The sequence below is a fragment of the Leptonychotes weddellii genome, chromosome 5 (assembly GCF_054177405.1).
Source record: "Leptonychotes weddellii isolate Sample4059 chromosome 5, ASM5417740v2, whole genome shotgun sequence".
Taxonomy (NCBI): Eukaryota; Metazoa; Chordata; class Mammalia; order Carnivora; family Phocidae; genus Leptonychotes; species Leptonychotes weddellii.
In genome coordinates, this window is record NC_138373.1 from 129725178 (window position 1) to 129741976 (window position 16799).

The following is a 16799-nucleotide window of genomic DNA, read 5'->3' on the forward strand; positions in this document are numbered from 1 at the left end:
TACAGACCACAAGAGAAATTGAAATAGAGAAGCTTATTTTTCAAGGGTTCTGTAGGAATTTAAGGGGCCACAGAGAGAGGTTTAGGCAGAGTGTAGACAGAGAGAGAATTGGGAATAGGGACACATGCCTTTTTTAGGGTCTATGAGTGGAGTGCTTTGGGGTTCCCAAGCTAAGGCCATATTGGTCAGTTCAACTCAAAAGAATGGGTTTTGGTAAGCCCTATAGGGGTCTTATCTAGTGGGCACATAAGGGGAAGGCATTGGGAGGCAGAGGAGACCGCTCACAGGGCTGTTGGAGGTCATACCAGGTCATTACATGTACTCATGACTGCAGGCTGCTTAGCCACCCAAAATGGATGCAGAACAATGCAGCAATACCAGGGAGTAGCTGAACTATACTCTCGACAGAGGGATAATAGGAATGATTTCTGTGGTGTTGGTAATGTGCTATTCTTGGTTGGAGGAATGATATTTACATGACCATGTTTACTTGGAGAAAATGTATACAACCATAGTACTTTTCTGTATGTATGTCATACGTTGATTTTGTTTAAAATTCACATGAATTTATGAAATGATTATTATTCAGTATACAAACCTATAGGTTTTTCAGTGCATAAAACACAAAACGCATTTGAAGTGGACATTGTTAGGTTGGTACAAATTGGATACTTTTTTCCTGCTTTTATTTTTCATCAGTTGACTGACTCATTCCTATTTTAACTGAAGTCTTTGTTTACTGAATAATTTAAATGAGTAAATGTGCCGAGATTAGAGGCAGAATCTTTTTTTTTTTCCTGTAGAAAAAGAATTGGCAAGTTTTCTGAATATTTATAATGATCCACAAGGAAGCATGACAACTTCAAAAAAATCTGTGAAACTTGACGCAAGTGGGGGTAGTCTTTTTTTTGCCTTCTTCAAAGTAAGCTCGATCTTTGAAATAAGTATTCAGCTTTGTTTGGATCTGTCAGCAAGACACAAAGATGAACTATGCCTGGAACGCCATTGTCTGCTCGATTTGAAATGAACCCCTTCAAGTTTTCCTGGTGTACTGTGCAGTGAACTAGGTCATCTCAACACCTCTTTTAAGCAGAATAACTTGAAGAGTTGTGTGAATAACTCCTCAACTCTTTCTAGCTCTGCATCTACATCAGATGAACCAGAATGAACATTCAGCTGGATGCTATGTCCTCAAGATCAGAAAGGCATAAATTTCAGTCTAGAGAGAAATGGACTTTTTTTTTTTTGCCAGGGAGAGGGAGGAATTTATCCCAATTCAGAAATGGTGAAGGAAGGCCACCCCCCCCACCTCCACTTCTAGGTTTCAATGAGAGGAACTTTATGTAAGTCTTAAAATTTTATTGTCAAAAGGAGAATTGAATAAAACACAGTGGGAAATATTTTGAATTTTTGAATATTAAATATTCAAATTAAAAATTCAAATCTTCAAATACTTGAATATTAAAAAGAGTAACTGAAATTTTACCTCTAGGTTGGTGTGGCGTGATAAATGATTTGCTGGCATTGACTATGGTCGCAGGATGGCCAAATAATCATGTGAAGAGTAAAGCAAAAAAATAAAATAAAAATAAAGCATTTGCTCAAATTCAGTTTTACTTTTCAATTTTGCTAGTAACTTTATTGAATCGAGGAAATTCAGCCAAAATCAGAGAACCCCCCACATGTACTTTGATCACCTAACCTACTTTAGAGTTCCCATATTTTTCACGAAACTTTAATTCTTTGAAATATCCTCTCTCTCTCACACACACACACACTGTTTTACACACACTCTCACACACAACTTACAAACACATGCTTACATTTGAATGCACACCCATGTACATTCACCCAGTTTTCCCAGTGGAGTAGGCCCAGGGGAGGCATGCTACACTGTTTCCCTTTGAGACAGTGTATATTACGGATGGTACATAGCCACAGCCTGGAGGCAGTTACATTCAGCCTAATACAGCGATCAGGGGATTCAACAGGTGCTATGTCTGCTCATCAATATATGTCGTGGGTCACATGGTTGGTGTCATTAAGGATGTTACTTGCAACCTGAATATTCCTTTCAGATCCAAGAAATGTCAATTGCTAAAGGCAGTTTTAGAAACCATAGAAAGTAGTTAAACTGGACTTTATGGGTGATACGGTAGGGGTATAATAAAATCTGTAGGGTCCTGCTGAGTTAATATACCTTTTCAGAACTTATCCTATATAGGCAGAACAGCACAGCTACTTACCTGGCTTGAAAAATCATCTTCAGAGAGCATCTTCAGGCCTGGCAACTCCTCTTATGCTTTGCTGGACATTTATGCTTTTTTCATAGTAAACTCTGTTACGAAATTTCTAAGTCAGAGACTTCCTTTCTCAAAACTCCAACTCAGTCCTTTGCCTACTTTATGTGATAAAATAAGCTGAAAAATCCTGGGTTAAGCAAAGTCTAGCAAGCCTCTTCACTTGTAGGTCTTCTTAGAGCCTTTGATACACTGATGGGCATTATGAACTTCCAAGCAGAAGTGTTAACCAAAGGCACTTGACCACATACCTCTTCTTCAAGGGGCTTCTTCCAACACTAGTGTGTGTTGACACATTATGAAAGTCAAGAGTCTATATAGCTATTAATTCAATGAAGATGTATTATACCCAGCTATTTATCAGGAGCTTTTCAAGCTATTAAGGATACAGAAATGAGCAAGGCTGTAAAGTAATTATTCTCTTGGAGACCACATTCTAGAAGATGGGAGACAGAATAAAGAGCTAAGTAGTAAACAATAATACTAATATTATAAGCATATGAAACATATACTACTTGCTGTGACAGGAATAATAAAGGTCTTTGGTCTGACGCAGTGTCTCACAGCTTCTGTCAGCATCCAGGAAACTAACAAGTTAACACGTTTACTTGCTAGTAGAGTGAATCTCAGATCCTTCACAGTTCTTTTTTTTTTTCTTTTTTCATTTTATTTATTTATTTGAGAAAGAGAGAATGAGAGAGAACACATGAGAGGGGATAGGGTCGGAGGGCAAAGCAGACTCCCTGCCGAGCAGGGAGCCCGATGCGGGACTCGATCCTGGGACTCCAGGATCATGACCTGAGCCGAAGGCAGTCGCTTAACCAACTGAGCCACCCAGGTGCCCCAAGATCCTTCACAGTTCTTTACACACTCTTGCACTTCTCCCAGAAGTGGATGGCTGTTGTTTGTTGGTAGCTGCTAAACTTACTCCAATGGTAGAGAAGGGGTTTCTTTTGTCAAAATCTAGACTCAGTAACCCTCCCCACCCCATGGGAGGCAAACTCTACACTGTATTTCTGGTCCGTTTTAGGCAGGAGAGTTTCCTCTCCCCCTCCTTCAGTGGTGGTAAATCACTGCTCATTATTGCTGTTTTATCCTTGACCCAAGAGAGTTTCTTGGCCTTTCAGTCAGTGGAGTGAGATATGTCCTGCTACAGAAGCAGTTTTGCTTCTGCTCTTCTGTAGAAAAAGTGGCTTGGGGTGTCTGGGTGGCTCAGTCTGCTAAGCATCTGCCTTTGACTCAGGTCATGATCCCAGCGTCCTGGGATCAGCCCAGCTCAGCCTGCTTCTCCCTCTCCCTCTGCCCTCCCCCACCCGCCTGGGTATTCCTGCACACTCTGCTCTCTCTTTCAAATAAATAAATTAAAGAAATATTTAAAAAGAAAAAGTGGTCTTTGACTATGGCCTAGGGGCAAGAGAGTTTGTTGCTTTCCTCCAAGGTTTAAGATTTTTGCATTAGAAAGTAGGCAGGTTTCCTTTTCTTGAATCCCAGCAGCAATCACCACTATTTCATCAACAACACCAACACCTCTCTTCTCTTGCCTTACCCTTAATCTTTTTAATAAGCACTAATAAATGCTCAGGGAAAAGAACATGCAAGGGAGTGTAAATTTCCCTTATATCTAGGTATCTTAGCTAGTGACAGTTTTCAGTTTAGCCCCAAATTTGTTCAATTTTTAGCTGATTTCTTCTTTCATAATGTGCAGTGCCCATCCCTTCCACCCATGTTCTGCCAAATTTTCGAGTATCCATTTTTCATTTGGGAACTCCATTTTCTTGGTTGCCTTGCAATCTCTTCTCTCTGAAGTACTTATACGAAAGGTGTGATTTTTGCACATTCTCCAGAGTCATCTCATTTTTCACGCCTGGTCTCATTGCTCACCTGGGCTGGTGTTCCGGCCTGTTGGGAGGGCAGGAGCTGAGGCAGCATGGCAGTCGCTGCTGTGGCCTGGGAGAAGGAATGATTTTATCCAGAACCAGCACTGCTCGCTGCTCCTCTTGCAGGGCCCGTGCTTTTTACATCCGGGGTCTTCTGCAACATGCTGGTGATGCTGCTCACCACCGCCCTCATATTCTTGGCCTGCCAGCATGTTATAGGATTTGATGAGTTGAAGACTGATTACAAGAACCCCTGAGACCAGTGTAATACCCTGAATCCTCTTGTACTTTCAGAATACCTCATCCATGTTTTCTTTTCTTTTCTTTTCTTTTTTAAAGATTTTATTTATTTATTTGAGAGCGAGAGAGAGAGCACAAGCAGGGGGAATGGCAGGCAGAGGGAGAAGCAGGCTTCCCGCTGAGCAGGGAGCCCGATTCGGGACTCGATCCCAGGACTCCAGGATCATGACCTGAGCTGAAGACAGACACTTAACTGACTGAGCCACCCAGGTGCCCCTCATCTGTTTTCATCTGTGTCATGTTTCTTTGTGCAGCAGAGTGCCTTATACTGGGTCTCAATATGCCCCCTTTGGCATATTGTATTTGCAGGTATTTGAATTGGCCAGCCATGAGTACACCAGGACATCATGACCCCATGGCCATCATGAATGAGGATATTCTAGCATATTGTCAGAAAGAAGGATGGTGCAAATTACCCTTTTATCTTCTAGCATTTTTTTTTTTTTTTTTTTTTTTTTACTACTTAAGCAGTATGATCCATGCTTTGGTGAGCTCTTAGAGCTTCCAAAGGAAGGGATTCTATTCAACAAGATCTTCTTTCCAAGAGTAGCCTTTGGAATTTGATCAGTTACTTTAAAAAATGATTCAGTTTTTAAATGTTTCCACATATTTTGCTTATGGAAAGACTGTTTTCCTATGTTAGCCTGGAACAAAGAATTTAAATGGAATTACATATAAAATAATGCAAAATGATTACCTCTGGTGTTGACAGGTTTGAACTCACATTCCTTAGGGAACAACCATAATCCTCTGAATGATTGCATTAATTATTGACTGTCCTTGGTCCATTGGAAGTTTTTCTTTGTAAGAACTTGTCAGGATCATTTTGATTTTATTGAAATGCCATCTAATTGTAAGTTAGCTGTAGATATTGGGTGATTCAAGTTCTGGAAACACGTACTTGACCTGTGGGAAACTTTGTGGGTTTCCTCATCTATCATGTCAATGATTATATATGGATCCATTTAAAAGTGTAAGAAAAGTGGAATTTTTTTTCTCTTCGACTTGAATATTATCCCTCTGTATTACAGGAATGAGAAATTTCACATATTTCCATCAGAGTAATATACTTGCTTTAATTCTTAAGCATAAGTGAACATGACATAAAAATATATGCTGGATTTAAGAATGCATTTAAAGCCATTTCAAATGTGTTTTTATGTGCAAGACATTACTTATTAAGAAACTGATTATTATACTTATTGTTCTAATATGGTGGTAAGATATTTTCAAAAATTTACAAGTACTTTAGATTTTCAAAACTGAATGAGAACATTGTATAAGCATCCTGCTGTTTCTTTAGTGCAATACAATAAAACTCTGAAATTAAAAAAAAATGAGAGCAACTTTGTTTTGTAGTGCTCTACACAACATATAGTGTTTTATATTCTAAGTGGAAACATTTTATAATACTTATAAAGCAGGTATGTGTATATGGAAAGTTTCATCTGAGCGACTAGAAATACTGGCTTGAAGATTCCAATTTATACCTCACTTCCCCAAGGTATATACAGATCAATTCCAACAAAATTAAAGCTGTTTCCAAACATTTTAATGTAGAACTTAATTGTTAAAAATATTTTGAGTGTTTAGTGAAGTCAATATCTCCTTCAAGAAAAGTGTCTATCCAAGAAATAACAAGTGTTGCCAAGGATGTGGAGAAAAGGAAACCTCATGCACTGGTGGGCATGTAAATCAGTGCAACCATTATGGAAAGTAGTATGGAGGTTCCTCAAAAAATTAAAAATACAAATACCATATGATCCAATAACTTCACAGCTGCGTATTTACCCAAAGAAAACAAAAATTAATTTGAAAAGATATGTTAATCCCTATGTTTATTGCAGCATTATTTATAATAGCTAAGATATGAAAGCAAACTTAGTGTCCATCAACAGATGATTGGATAAAGAAAATGTGGTATATAGATACCATGGAATATTACTCAGCCATAAAGAGAATGAAATCTTGCCATTTGTGACCACATGGATGGACCTAGAGGGTATCATGCTAAGTGAAATAACTCAGAGAAAGATAAATGCCATATAATTTCACTTAAATGTAGAATCTAAAAAACAAAACAGATGAGTAAACAAAAGGAAACAAAGAACAGACACAATCGCATAAAAACAGAGAACAAACTGATGGTTGCTAGAGGAGAGGGACATGGAGAATGAAGGGAATTAACAGATATAAACTTCTAGGGGCGCCTGGGTGGTTCAGTCAGTTAAGCATCTGACTGGCTCAGCTCATGATCTCAGGGTCCTGGGATTGAGCTCCATGTCCAGGCTCCCTGCTCAGTGGGGAGTCCTGCTTGTTCCTCCCCCACTCCCCCTGCTTGTGCTCTCTCTCTTTCTCTCTCTCAGGTAAATAAATGGAATTTTTTTTTTAAATTAAATAAAGAAGAGATATAAACCTCTAGGGGCACCTGGGTGGCTCAGTTGGTTAAGCATCTGACTTTGACTCAGTTCATGATCTCAGGGTTCTGGGATCGAACCCCACATCCCGGGCTCCCTGCTCAGTGGGAAGTCTGCTTGTCCCCCTGCCCACCACTCGCTTGAGCTCTCTCTCTTTCAAGTAAATAAATGAAATCTTTAAAAAAATTAAAATAAAGAAGAACGAAACTTCCAGTTTCACTGATGAAAAGTACAACATAAGGAATATAATCACTAGTATTGTAATAAAGTTGTATGGTGACAGATGGTAGCTACACTCACCATGGGAAACACGGTGTAATGTGTAGAATTGTTGATTCACTATGGTGTATGCCTGAAACAAACATAACTTTGTATGTCAACCATACTTCAATAAAAAAGGTGTGTCTATCAAGCCTAAAAAGATAATGGAAATTTAAGTATAGAATATGATAGTTTGTCTTGTGTGTATTAAATGAATTGCCTGAATAATATTTTAAATCAGGTAATGTTATACTGAGATGTGAACTACAGCATATATTAACCTTTTGTTTTTAGCATAAAGTGGAAGTAATGTTTATTGATTATACACTTTTTCTATCTACATATTTAAAGTCTACTATGTGCCATACAGGCACTGTGGAAAAAATATAGATTAGCTAGAGCCTCTGCCCTAAAAGAGTATATGCTGAGGAAAAAGACAATGAAAAATTGTTTTAAAATCTATAATAGAAATAAGTACAGGACCGGAAGGCTATAAAGGAAGAGAGACAGGGGAAAGAAATTCAAATTTTTATTTACTAAGCTTTACACTAATTCATTGAATCCTTATAATTGCCCAGTTTACTAATTATTACATCAATTTTTACAGATGGGAAAAATGGAGTTCTTCAGTCTTAAAAAGAATAAAAAACATACCCTAGGTTTCATTTAGTATGTTTTAGTTTGGTGAAATAAAACTAAAAAAAAGGACCAAAAGTTGTCCCAAATTATCCAGATAGTATGCAATTTGATTAACTTTATAGTGCCTTGGTATTGTTGCCCTCTGGATAAACAACTTAAGGTCATTTGCAAAAATGATATCAATTTGTTTAAGCATTGGAAAACATTATGTGTGCATTGTAATTTTATTGACAAAATACTCTTTCCAAGCAGTGGAAAGCTATTAACTTAGTCAATAAATGGAACAGAGTTATAAGGTTATATAGGACCCACAATAAACGTGAATGTATGTATCATTTATCCTATCAAATGTGAGTCTCTATTACTGCTTATGATTTACCCACTTTATTGTCTAAAATTAGCTATGTTTACCAGGATGATTTTGAGAAGGATCTTTGAAGAATGTGGGGCCCCTGGTAATTTACTTTGAATGGGTCCCCTCTATTTTCTTGAAAACTCTTAAGGCATTGAAATAAGGTTAAAATAAACATTCAGGAAATAATTTAAATTTAATTTAATTTAATAACTTAAATTTAATTTAATAATTTTAATCCTTTTAAGAATGTGTGAATTCCTAAGAATGTCATTCTTGAGGCATTGAAATAAGGTTAAAATAAACATTCAGGAAATAATTTAAATTTAATTTAATTTAATAACTTAAATTTAATTTAATAATTTTAATCCTTTTAAGAATGTGTGAATTCTTAAGAATGTCAGGTCAGGCCTACCTAGACCAAATAGGACTGTGATTCCACTTTAGGGCTTCACAGTTTAGCTAATTCCATGCAAGCCTCACTTCCGGCAAAAGAAAACACAGTTGTTGACATTGGACTTGCCCAAGTTATTGTGAAGTTTCATAATAACCAAACCTTGTTGAATATATTAACGAGATATTCTTTTTTAAAAAAAGATGTTATTTATTTGAGAGAGAAAGAGCACGATTGGGGGGAGGGGCAGGGGGAGAAGCAGACTCCCTGATGAGCAGGAAGCCCGCCATGGGACTTGATCCCAGGACCCTGGGATCATGACCTGAGCCAAAGGCAGTTGCCTAACCAAATGAGCCACCAAAGTGTTGCAACAAGAGATATTCTTACTGGAGTTAAACTTTGAATGATCTCCTTTCTAGGGAAAATTATGAGGAAATAAGGCATTCTAGTTATCCCATTTTGTTTTACTTACCCTACATTCATTTTTAAAGTTAAATCTTGTTTTAAAGGAGAAATTTTTATATCAAGTATGTGAACACTCAAAGGTTGCTGAGCATAGTCATTTGTCAAATTTTGGTTGGATGTGGACCAACGAAAAGCATATAATAAAAGTTAAAATTTATAAAGAGAATTCTTATTATTAGCAACACATTAGTATTTTCTTTCTGAAATTTGAATTAAAATATGACAGTTTAAATCTGATTAATATTTTCTTTCATTCCTGGTGGAAGCATCACTCCATCACATCTCCTTAGTTATGGAATAAATATGAGGACTCAGAGACAGAGGAAGGGAAGCTGGCACATGTAATAAATTGAGGAATTTAGGACTATTCTGGGAAAATCAGCATGTATGATATAACCCTAACAATGCCTCACATTGACACTCTCCTAAATATCTTCTCGGCCTTATGTACAAGTTAGTTCTTTGAAACTGTGTTAACTCTTACCAAGTGTATATTGAACTAAACAGTATGGTTAATTGTTTTCTGCACAGAAGGTTAATTTCCTCTTGTCTAAATGTATTTTGGGTTAAATTGATAGATGGTTCATTTATTGATCTCATCAACCATTAGTCAGTAATCATTGTCAGCCCTGTGAAATCACTGAGAGTAGACAATTTTACTCTGGAACACTGAAGCTGGTATTTTTTTTTTTTTTTTTTAGCGACTATCATCACCCTTAGGCTGTCCCTAATGAGATGCCTCCACTTGGATATCATGTAGGGCCCTTGGATGGTGAATCTTTTACATTTCATGTTTTGTTGTTGTTGTGTACTTGTTTTGCTTTGTTTAAACTAGTGTAGTTAAACATCCTTGTGGCCTGGAATAGCAAGAAGGGAACATTGAATCTGAGGATAGCTTCGGGGAGATGCCAGGGAGTGAGGTTTTAAGAGTGTGTGTGCGCGCGCACGCACACACATTTCCTTTTGTCTTTCTCAGAACCAAGGGGCTTTTATCCCATTTGCTAATTCCACTGAAGCACTTGCAGCCTCTTGGTGACCTTTTGGTGATTAGAAGTTCAGGAGATCTAAATCCTTTCCTAATTGCTCTGAATGGCCTCACTTGGAGCAGGAAGACCCCCCCCCCCCACGTTCTATTTGCTCTATTTAAAGAGTTAACTGAAGACAATGTGGGAGGAACAGGAGAAGATAAGCCTAACATTCTAGTCAAGTAGGATCTGAATCATTCGGCCATTTCTTTTTGATACATGCTAAGAAAGAAAGTTTAAAAAAAAAAATAGTATAGTTATTTTTTTTTAATAGTATAGTTATTAAGAGAGAGTTTAAACTAATCATTCTGTTATTTTATGTAAGAATAATTGGAATTTCTTAATAGAAATTTCTTAGTTAAAATCCACTTGGATATTTACTTTTTCTTCTGAAATACTAGTGATGCAATTTAACCTTCAGTTTAAAATTTAAAATATTGCTAAAAATTCAGATTCAAGTTTGTCTCCCCTGTATCTACTCGGGTCTATTTCAATTCCAACAAAAACATCCACAGCTTCACAAATGGTTAGTCCATGACTCCAAGAAAAGTCACTAGTATTTTAGGTGGGGTTGCTTAATATTATTATCTAGAGAAAAATGCGGGTTTTTTAAAAAAAAGATTGGTTTATTTATTTTAGAGAGAGCAGAGAGGGGCAAAGAGAGAGGGAGAGAGAATCCCAAGCAGATTCCATGTGGGGCTCAATCTCAGAACCCTGAGATTACGACCTGAGCCAAAAGCAAGAGCTGGTCGCTCGACCAACTGAGAAAAATGTTTTTTTGAGTCAGCTCACTCTTCAGTAAGCTCGATTACCTTTATAAAGTTTGGTAATTAGTACTATTGATGTCAAAGTGTGTTGGTGTTTTCATTGAAATTCCGAGTGGGCATTGACCAAAGTGTTGTATGCTTTTACTTTTAGGTATGCTGTTTTTTAAGGTCATACTTGTTTTAACCTTTCTGGGTTTTTTTCTTTAATACTAAAATTATAAAACTGGAAATGAAACATCTTCGTTATACATGATGCGATTGTGGACTTACATACTTATGCTTTTACTTTTTGAGGTAAATATGTGGTCATAGGATTAGAAAATTTTCAGAGACTTTTATAAAAAATTCAGAACTTCTGAAATGACAAACTAAAAGTGTATTCAAAGAAAAGACAGGGAATGAATACAGGTCTTTGGTCCATTCATACTGGGAGGTGTGAAATTTGACCACTAGATGGCGCACCTGATCCAAGTATCTGTAATTGAACCGCCCTCACAAGATCTTCTCGTATCTTTTGGAAGTTCAGTCATTTTATTGAGTCAACTTTTACTTGTTTATTTCATAAAACAATTAATTCAGCATGTTAGCTATTTCTGGCTATATTTCCCATCAATTTTACTCTCAACTAGGAATGTTTTGATTTATATGCCCACATGATTTAAATGAAAGAATAGAATATTTTCTTTCCATTTCAATTCATAACATTCTCTCACTCACCACGTTTAAAGGTGTGCTTAAGACAAACGACAGCTTTTTTTTTTTTTTTTCCTTTTGGGACAAGTACAAGATTCAGATGATAAAAACAAATATTCATAAAAAGTATACACAATGTTTTTATGTTTTTTAGTCTTCACAATTTTGAACGATTCTCCATTTGTTGCTTCAAACGAATAATAAATCGCAAGCACAGGTATAAAAACAGCAAGCAAGTAGGAAACCACCACCATGTTACAGACTTCAAAAACACAGGACCAAGATTTACAAGAACTATTTGTGTTAATGAAGAAACATCTAGATCATTAGTTTTTACATACTTTATATATGTACACATCAATCAGTAAATGTTGACCACAAGATCAGTATAGTGACGCTCTTCAGGGCACAATTATTACTATTTTTGATGAAATTAAGTCCATGAACACATAGAGTAAAAAGTAGAGTTTTCAACTAGTTTAACAGAAGTCTGATTTTTACAAACCAGATTCATAAAAAACAAACAAAAAACTAAATCTCTCTTCTTAGAGGACAAACAATAGATTTAACTGGTAGGTAGTTCTGATGGATTGTTTTTTTTTGTTTGTTTGTTTGTTTTTAACTTGGACATAACCTTTCACTTTGTGTGGAGAAGAACAGTGGGGATTGCAGTTGGCTATGCAAACAAACAAGCATCAAATTTTCAATCAAACCAAATGGCAGAGAGCTGAAAATATAGATTGCGCTATTATTCAGTTTCATAGAAGACACTAGATGAGTCATTTACAGTAACATGGGAATCCCTTCTCAAGAGCTTTGGCATTTTGTTTGTGCCCAGGCAATAGAAAAATAAATGCAATAGGTTTGCATTTTAGATACCTCAAGGTAAACTTTTAAAAAATTATTGAAGCAATTTGATAAACTTTGCAAAATAGGATTTCAGGACTTGAGAAAATTCACAGAACACTGTTTGGATTATGCTTAGTCTTTTAAAAAAGATCTAATTCAATCAAGCACAATACTTGGTATCATGTAAAGAAAATAAAGGGTCATTAAAATGTTCATTTTTCAGTTTTTTGTGTGTAGGATTTAGCCCAAACACAGGGGGCAAACTACATAATTAGACAATGAATCATGAAGCCCAATTCTATCCTCAGCTAAAGCTAATCATGCAAATATGAAACCCAGTTGAAGATTAGGGACACACATTGTTCATGACATGAGATTGACAAAGATTCTGACTCCATAGAATTTTTTTTTTCTTTTTACGAGGGCCCACATTATACTTGGAATAACCTCACTTGGGAAGCCTTGTTGAGTTGACACAAAAAAGCACAGAAATATACCCATAAGAAAAATACCAAAGTCAATTTTAAAATACCTTACAAAAGTGCTCATGGAGTTCTTCCTATTGCAAAAGCTGATTTCGTGCTTACAGGCCTTTCAAGCAGTGTGGAATCATTCATTGGTGGGCCACAAAATGACGATAGAATATAGGTGAAAGCACTTCGCCAGTGTCAAACCTGACAAAATAGAAGCTGTTATTTTTCTGTAACCTATATTTCTGCATAGTGCTTCTCTTAAAGACCGTTGTTCAGAATTCAGTTATTTATCAAAGAAATCGTGTTAGCATTCTACCTGGCTGGAGGCAGAGAGCTGAGCTATGTTTATGTTTAATTTTTATTATTGTTTCTAGTTTTCTGAGCTACATTTATGCTTAGTCTTCATTTTAATTGTTTTTGTTGTGTTTTCATCTACAAACGAGGCATATTATTTGTGAAGCACCAAGGTCAAGAATCTTGTGGTTATTCTATGATGAGGCCATGTCACTTCATTCATTGTAAAGATTCTAGAAATTCGTCATACTTCGGTCTTTTTGAAGGGCATGGACCAGTGGTATATGTATAGAAATTGACCTTCCAGCCTTCCTCTGACCACACACATGAATTCCAAGTAGCAGCTAGAAAGGAATGAATGGATTTGGAAGTTGAACAATAGCCCTTAGGATATCCTTTTAAGTATCCTGAAAATAGAAGTTTGCTACAAAGGAAGAAGAAAATGGACTTTTATCCTAAGATCCTTCCTCTAAATAAAGCTGGAGATAGCTCTGTTGTGTCAAAGAAAACCATGAATTTTCCTTTCATTGCAGAGTTGAACGAGAAAGCGAAAAAACCTATCAGTCATGAAAAGAATGAGTCCAGTCAATTCACATGGTAAGGATATAAACTGAAATCCTTCAGCTAAAGATTTCATCAGTTCAGGGGAGTGCAGATGGAACAAGGATTTTCAAGATAGTTTAAGGAATTAAAGTATGAAAGGAGCCCCCATTGTTTATTGCTTCTGTTGGTTTGTTTCCATGTAAATTTGGAACTGCTTCATTTGGCTCAAATTATTTCACTTGGATTATGTTTATCCAAGTAAGAGACTTAATCATTAACCTACAGCAAAATTCACAATTCACCATTCTGCCAAATATGAATCTTAATTAAGTTTTCAACTTTTTTGGATATTTCCTATCATGTAAGTTTAACCAGTCAAATATACTCATGTCTCAAATTCATTTAACTTAGTTATGGATCAATCTTATTTCTCAAGGATGGAAATTATCATATATCGTAATAATTCATAGTGTGTACCTACAATGGACTACATACTATAAAGAACTGAAATATATATGTGACACAGTTCATTGATATTTTAAAACTAACTAGAAAACACCAAGTTATATTTGGCTGTTAAATAAGCAAGGATAATTCTGCTTACTTGTCCAGTAAGTATGGGCACATGCCAGTTAATTTTGAAAAATTTATTTAGAACTAGCACTTTTAAAGACTAAACTGAAACTCGTTCAAAAACTGATGTGTATTCTTTAGGGTTAAAAACAAGTGGTGGTGGCATGAATATTCAAATTAGCTAAGCTTAATTAACTAATGCTCAAACTAATTGTTAGATGGCTAAATTGTACATAATCTTACCAAATCTATGCTTTGGTATATGCCTATCTTTCTCACATTTTGAAATAAGAAAAATACAAGTGAATGGGGCAGAGGAAAGGGTTCAGTTGCATTTGCTATGTCATTAAATCTCTGCTAACCATTAAATATGGTTATATGGTTAAATATGGAGACTCTGTATCCAAACTATATTCATACTCTTCAAGTTCTACTTATAATATGGTAAAATGAAAACAAACTGCTCTATAATTTTGTTTAATTATAATCATATAATTCATACCCAAGAAATGAGAATTCTTACACAATTTGAAATAACACAGTGGGCAGAAAATCAGGAAAATCTAGTGAGGACTAGAAGATTTACACTTCTAAAAAATTCTTTTAATTTCTTTAGACATTCTAATAAAAGATGGGGTATGGAATCAAAAGTTTGGCAAGTTATTAAAATATTTGCTTTTCAGGCTTCAGGTTAGATTTTTTTTCCCTTCCTTCCTTTTCTGTCTCTCCCCCCGCCCCGGCTCCCTCCCCCCTTCTTCTTCTTTATTTTTGACAGTTCTTCTCAGGAGCTCCTCTAATTTTAAAACTTGAACATTAGATTGGATCTGAGGAGGAAAATCCATATATAGCTGTAGTCTCAATTTATTTTACTATTGCAGACAAATGGAGGAAACTTTATTCAAAAATTGCATTGAAACCATGATTTTAAACCTGACATTGACCTTGGAATGACTACTTGAAGTTGTGCTATAGTTTCCCAGAGCAACCTCTGCTGTTCCTTTAACCACTTTGTCTGGTTATTGCATTTTTCTATTTTTTGCTTGCTAAATTTGGATCAATATTTATTTTCTTTTAGGTTAACTCTCCTTAAAGTTAACTGAAACAGTTTAGGCTATGTTATTTTATAAAATTACTTTTACGTAGTGTGTTGATGTTGATTTATTAATTTTTTTTTTATAAATCTTGTGCTTATTAAAGGATTAAGATTCACCTCTAAACCTCTTTAATGAAGGGCCAATATTTCACTCTTCTGGAAAACTGTAAAAAATAATATCCTGCTTTCCTTATTCTGTAGTTTCTATTGTGATGAGCAGGGTAACATTGCTTTATAAACTGCAGTTCCATGTCAAAGTAGTATTGCATTGACCGCATTGATGAAGGTCTGATTTAGCTTGTTGTTTCAGTTATTTTATTTTGCTGCCCCCTGGTGGCCACCGCGTATCACTAGCTAACCCCAGGCGGACTTAACAAAGGACTACCAGTTCAAAACGAAAGCATAATATAACTGGAAGATATTTTCATCAGACATCTTTGTCCTATCCCTCATTATACAGACAAAGATAGTAAGGACCAAAGAAGAAGGGACTTTCTCATTAACCAAATTAGAAGAAGCATCCAGGACATCTCACTTTTGGGGAGAATTTGACAGAGGGAGGAGGCCGAATCTTAAGTCTGAATCCAACTTCACACTGTTAATTACTGTGTCTTCATTGGTAGAATAAGGATAACAATACTTACTACACAGATTTGTGGTTTGAATCAGGTGGGATAAATAGATGAAAAGTCTAGGTCAGGGTTAGTATAAGGCAAGCTCTCAGCAAGTTAATCCTTCACTCCCTGTCTCTCTTCTTCTTTAACCTTCAAATTAATTAGGATGATGATGATTGCTCTATGTGCAGCCTATAATTCACCTGTAGAATGAGCCACGTTGTTTTATATTTGGAAATACTTTGCAAAGTGAGTCATAGGGAAAGTACTTTGAAGCCCATCTTGAACAAACTGGATGGACAACTTTTGATGGTTGGTTTTTCTTTGCCTATGACATGAAGGGGCTCATACTGCAAATTTTTGGTGAAACTGAATTGCCAAAAAGTAATAATTTGATGTTAAAAGCATACGTTGAAAGAATGCTCTCCTACTACTGGTTTGATCTACACTGAACCTCTACTTATTTATATAAGTATGACACTTTATTTTATAAAACCACACTTAGCTTAAAAGAAATCATTTTATTCACACACCTTTCCAAGATGGTATACATTTTTTTAATAAGACAAAACACTTACATCTATTTAAAGAACTGAGTCAGAGTCACTTCAATGACTTCCTGACTATAAATTAGAAAACAATATTCTCTCTGTAATATATGTGCCACCAGGGCTAGAATTACAAATTGGGAGCAAGTAAGGAAATGATGGTTGGCTTTCATTAGTATTCTAGTTCTGCTTCAGTTGGATTTACAAAGTGTGACCTATTGCTGCTAAGTCCATCATTTTGCCATCATTCCTGAGACTGTCAACTGGATGGTCATTGTGTAGCAGCCTCAGAACACTGAGATCTTCATTGCCTTATTACAGA

The 16799-nt window shown here is 36.0% G+C and overlaps 1 long non-coding RNA gene and 1 pseudogene across 1 annotated transcript in view; both read left to right on the forward strand.

The window, feature by feature from the left end:
* LOC145721447 (uncharacterized) overlaps positions 1-16799 on the forward strand; it is a 269281-nt gene that overhangs the window by 38036 nt on the left and 214446 nt on the right. Inside the window, exon 3 of the long non-coding RNA XR_014145121.1 lies at positions 9707-9761. This is a non-coding gene — a long non-coding RNA (uncharacterized LOC145721447). The remainder of the gene's footprint in view (positions 1-9706; positions 9762-16799) is intronic.
* LOC102732623 (protein cornichon homolog 1-like) lies at positions 4265-4976 on the forward strand (annotated as a pseudogene).